The sequence below is a fragment of the Lactuca sativa genome, chromosome 8 (genome assembly GCF_002870075.4).
Source record: "Lactuca sativa cultivar Salinas chromosome 8, Lsat_Salinas_v11, whole genome shotgun sequence".
In the NCBI taxonomy this organism is placed as follows: Eukaryota; Viridiplantae; Streptophyta; class Magnoliopsida; order Asterales; family Asteraceae; genus Lactuca; species Lactuca sativa.
The window spans coordinates 243,776,632-243,782,631 of NC_056630.2; positions in this window are offsets into that span (position 1 = coordinate 243,776,632).

Here is a 6,000-nt window from a genome sequence, read left to right on the forward strand (position 1 = left end):
TGTGTGGTTTACCGGCACATCGAATAGGTGATTGTAACATGTGAGGGCACCATGTAGTTTGCATGGTTATTCACACCCGCTTTGTGATCCTCGGCATCCCAGTCACAAACAAGAGGGGCATATCGAGATATAAACATGCCATTGAAAGTTCAATGTATCTCAAAGGATCTAGGAGTTTTCATAGATTTAAAACTTAAAATTCTTTTTCGTTTTTCATGGTGGAAATTAGTGAATCGTCATTCACTTACCTTCAAATATTCTGCAATTAGGGTTACGGCATCCCTCTCCCGAGTTGTAGAATATTGTGTTGGGTCCTAGCCTTAGTATCTCATTTGGGTGATTTACTAAGGACTCATTCAATCAACTAACTTGAATTCGTTTTCTCCCGTATTATAGATGTCAAAATTCGACAACTATGGTCTTCCCAAATCCCGTGGAACAAGCATTCCACATGAAGATGATATTCCACAATTCGATCGAGGATCAAGAAATCATGCTTCACTTCCTCCTCCTCCTACAATTATTCTCCCTAACCCACAAGATTGTAAAATTGAAAGGTTCAATATCACTCGAGCCCTATTGGCAAGTAAACATAAAGAAGGAAAGTCGGTGTGTGCACACGTCCTAGGGATGAAGTCGCGCATTGATAGACTAATAATGATGGGATCCGTTGTTAGTGAAGAGATGGCAGTTGATTGGGTTCTTCAGTCACTTCCCAACTCATATAGTAAGTTCGTAAGAGAGTACTATATGACGAACCACAACGTGACCCTTATAGATCTCACCTATATGCTTATTGCTGCCGAATCAGCAATGGTTTGGCGCAATAGAAAAGCAAAGTTGATTGGTGAATCTGCCTTCAAGACCTCTATGGATATAGACAATGGCAATGAAAGACATGCAATGATCGAAAAGGTTGATCATAAGAGAAAGGCGATGTCTGAAGTAGTTCCATATGTTGTTCCAAAAGAGTCAATTTGCTTTTATTGCCAAGAGAAGGGGCATTGGAGACGAAGTTGCCCTAATTACCTAAGAGATCTAAGAGATGGGAGAGTCAAAGGTATGACTGCGCTTCAGGTAAAATCCACTATCTAACTCCATTAAGTTCCTATTCATTGATTCTTAATACATGATGTAATAAGATTACATTTGAGTGCTTTGTAGGGTCGGTGAAAAGAAAGGAAGCTTGATAAGAGAGCAAGATGAATCTAATCACAAGAGATGGATATCCATCGCATGGACTTGAAGATTAGATTTTGAGCTTAGAAAGTTATGATAGAGTTGTTAGAAATTTTCTTTTGTACATAGTTTTCAATGAATTTTGCATTGTAAGGACAAATTTTTCCGCTGCTTTTATAAATAAAATAAATTTTGTTTGACTTATTTATTTATTTGTTTATTTCCTTACAATGAAATCGTTATGTAAATTGATGTTCGAATATTTCTACAACGAATGGATATGATTCTTAGTTATGGAAATGTCAAGAATTTACCAAATAGGGAAAGTTTCTCATCGTCCAAAGTTTCAATTGGATAGAAATTTGGAATCAGACAACTTGGTTGCATGATGAATGAGAAATTCATATTTGGAAATTAGACCAATTCGTTGACAAAGTGTCAAGTGAAGGACTAGGAGATCAAGTACACAAAGTAGTGTGTTGATCAAGTTCACCATAAGAATAACAAAGATATTCGTCATGATTTACTAAAGGCTTAGTAAATATGATTATACTTACAAGATTAAGTGTAATTCTGAATTGATTAAAGGGTTTAGATCAATAGCAGAACGAATAAGAAGAATCAAGCAGGCAGAAAGATAAAAGTTTCTCCATTCTAAGAAGAAGGGAGAGTAGCTTTTATGCTTTATGATATGTCTTAGTGATTAAGAACCATATCTCAATTGATCCTCTAAGTGAGTCTTAGTACAATTGTATGTCTAAGAAGAGGAATCAAGAATTGAAGAAATGGTTAAATCAATAAGTCAATCATACTTCGTTCCAATAATAAGTCTTAAAGTTAAGATTGTGACAATGAGTGAAAAGTATTAAAGGTTTATAACATTCATCAAATGTGGGAAGTTGTGATGTCTTGAATAAGACAAAGGCCAACCAGTACCAATTTATGAAGTGTTTTGATAAAAACTACACTATTTGTTTGTCAAGAAATGGTTAATGACAAGAGAATCTTATATGTCAAGGAGTCAGTGGGAGTCTTAATGGTCTTGAAAGGTTTCAAGAACAAATCAAATAAACCTTATCGATCATCACTAGCACACGAGTTGAGGTTCACAACCTATCGTGTTGACATTATTTTGATTCTGTGCCAATCCAATCGAGTTAATTATGCATGTGAGTTCTATGAGTTCTCATTTTGAACGCATAAAAGGCAAAGCACCTTAATCAATGAAAGGTACATTGATAGGAAAGGGTGAGCTGCTTAAATACTTGGAAGACATGGTGGGCAGCTGTGCTACCATAAGGCAAGAAATCAAGATTAAGAAAGCTCGGTCCATATGAGTTTGAATTTGTCATAAACTTTGGTTTTAACAAATTCACATGGATAGGAACATTTACACCGTTTAAAATCTAAGTGTCATAAGATTTCCTCCTTCATGAAAATGATTGTGAGGAAATGCTTTCACTAAGAAAGATTTTAAGAAGATAGTGATTGTAAAATTGCATTCTCGAATTCAATTATGGTTACGGCATCCCTTTCCATAATTTGAATTGTGAGGTTTGGCAATTAGTCTTAATTGTTTAGACACACATATGAACTATCGAAGGCAAAGGTGTATAAGTTCAAGAAGCATTGATAAAGGATTATCAAAGCACTAAGTATTAGAAACATGAACTTAAGAAATTCAATAAGTATTGTTTTCTGAAAGTTAAAATGTTTATGAATACATGTCGAAGCTAGTGGGAGCATAAGTGTTATGTTTTATAATAATCATCATGATAGTGGGAGCATAAATGTTATGATTGCATGATTATTAAGGAAAGTATTGCAAGGTTAGCAATATTAATTATAGAAAACAAGAGTCATACTTTGCAAAGTTGTAAGAGTTGAAAGGTTGTTTTACTATAATTAAGGGAGAGAATATTATGCTTCATTTCAAATCTAAAGGATTAGGTTGAGAAATGTTAATAAATTTAGTCATAGGTACAAAGTGTGTTCTTAAAATTTCGATTATGATTACGGCATCCCTCTTCACAATTCGAATTTTGAGAACATAGCAAATAAAACATTATGCGTCGTGTCCCATACGCTTCGGGTATAGGATCGATTGCAAATGCTTAATGTTTGACCATTCTAAAATTTTCCAAATGACGAGCGCATTTAGAGGGAAAAGGGACTAGAATTGGTTTTGACTAAAATAATTAAACAACTATCAAAGGACAATCCAAGTTCGACGAAGATTGGTCGCTTGTGAATAGTTGGAAGTATAGTATTGGAAAATATGGAAATGTTTCCATATTGGATGGACCGTATCGACATCATTACGAATAGATAAGATTCTATTAAGAATGAGTTGTCATATGGAACATATGGAAGTGTGTCCATATTGGGAATTGAATATTGAGAAATCCATGACTAGATTAGAAACTTCTATGCAAAAGGATGTTCAAAGAAAGTGCTTTGAGTGAGAGACATCACATCTATGGAATTGTCTTGTAACAATCTCCGATAGAAGATTTTGTAATATCATTGGCAATAGTCTTTGTGACTTTGGTGCAGTGACATTACGAAAGGATAAGTTGCATAGAATGATTAGAATCTAGCATATTCTATAAGTGGCAAATATTTGATATTCTTTCACTTATGAAAAGGATTTGGAGTTGTGAAATGAGAATGATTGGAAATGTGTTCAATGTGATCTATTTCACAAAGTAAGAACCATAGGTAAACATTGTGTGCATGCTAGGAGCATGGGACAAGTGTTGTAATTCAAGTAAGAAGTTGATTACCCGAAACGACAAATAATGAGTAATCAATATGGTGATAAATAAAAGGTGTTTTATTTATGCTCAAAGGTTTGAGGCCATATGGGATTAGTATTATTCTTGTGTTTCACATTTGCATGTTTTGACTTCCAGAATAATTGAGTTTATTAAGAATAATCGAATTATTCAAACGGGCCACAGTCGTTCATATGTTGGAAGTAGATATGAATGAAGACTGTCGTGAATTGGTGTGTGGATTGTCTAGAAAAGTATTAGACATAAGCAAATGTTTGCTGCAACGTTCATGAGTGCTTGTGAATGAGATTTGAGCATTGGATTAGACCCACGCTCACTTGGATCACTCCATGAATTGTATCACGAGTGATTGGTGAGACGATAACATCCTATATTCTTGAAACCAAGATGTGTGAGTTGTATCTTGCGAATCGGTTGCACATTGATAATATGTAAACGCACCAGTAACTTGGTGTTATAAAACGTATTGTTGTGTGTAATTCGGTGCGTGAGTACAAGCAAGCATTGTATCAAAGTTTATCCGTTCCTTTTATCCAAAGTAGGATAAAAGCGATATCTTTGGGCCCCTCGATGGTTTAGTGATGACAAACGTAAATGCTCGGCCGGGCTAGGGCTAATTTGATTTGTTCAATTAGTCTGTCGTCATAAATCGGAAATCGAGATATAGTACAAAGAGAATGATTTGAAATCATATCTCATATGATATCTAGAATGGAGGAATATATGATCCCTTATCAAAGGACACGCGTATTTGATATGATCAGAGTTGACAGCGGCTTTGGAAAGCTACGATTGCAGATCGGGATCTGAAGTCATACGCAGAATAGTTATTAGACTTATCCAAGTGGGAGACTGTTGGATTAGTGTCTAAGTCCATAACTATTTTGGTATGTACTTGACCCGATGGTGCATGGTCCTTTTGGGTTGCCTTCACCAAAGCAACTTGATTGGAGAAATGAATAAAGAGAGAGAGGATAATATGATTTATTAATATGTTATAAGAATAATATATTAAAGGAGAAATCATATTTGTTTAATTAATATTGGTCGATAATTAATTAAGAATTAGTTTTGTGATCGAATGTAATTAATTAAACTAGAGGGGCTGATTTGTAATTATGTGATAGTTACAAAATAAGGTAAGGATTATCTTATAAGGGTGGTGAACGAATTTAAGGTTGGAAAGCCTTAGAATTCGAGTATGATAAGGATTCAAGGATTATCTTATTGGTTGCTTAATGGATAATCAACTAGATAAGGATAATGACTGAAACCCTATCTTTACACCTATATAAACACCACTAGGGTTATGAATTCGTGTATCCCTTCCCAAGAGGTGCCAAATACGAATTCTAACCTCCCTCCTCTCTCCTTATACCTTCTCCACTTGCTTATGGTGTTTGTAAGCCATTAGAGGAGTGACACTTGTGACTCTCTGCTTTCCAAGGTCAATTCAAGGAGGAATTGGATTGTTATTGCTACATAACAATCAAGGTATGTTCTTAAACCTATTTACATGTGAATTCTGATTTCCATATGCTAGTATTAGGGTTCAAAGTCTTGGATTCAAAGTATGTACAATAGAGAAACCTAGATCCGAGCTTTAGGGTTTGTATGAGCACATAGGATGTCTTATGACCAAAACCCATCAGGTTCTACTCCCTAGACCAGCAGACTGCAGTTCAGGTGATGGGGAGGGATCAGGCTCGGGCTCTGGATTCGGGCAGTTAGACGAGCAGACCAGGGAGTTAATCTCCTTAGAGATTATGCGCAGCATACTTGAGTAGACTCCTGTGATCTTCGGTTTGGTCAAGGAGGGTATTCTAGAGCTAATGGATGAGAGGTTTAGTGCTTTCCGTACTAAGATGGTGACCATGATGGGGCCGCACACACTCACCTTTCGAGAGTTTAGGGCATGTGGAGCTTCGGACTATCATGGGGATCGGGAACCCCGTTGCGAGTACTAGATGGGTGGCAGGTGTCACCAATGCATTCCGCACCAGCAGACAACAGGTGTCCCAAG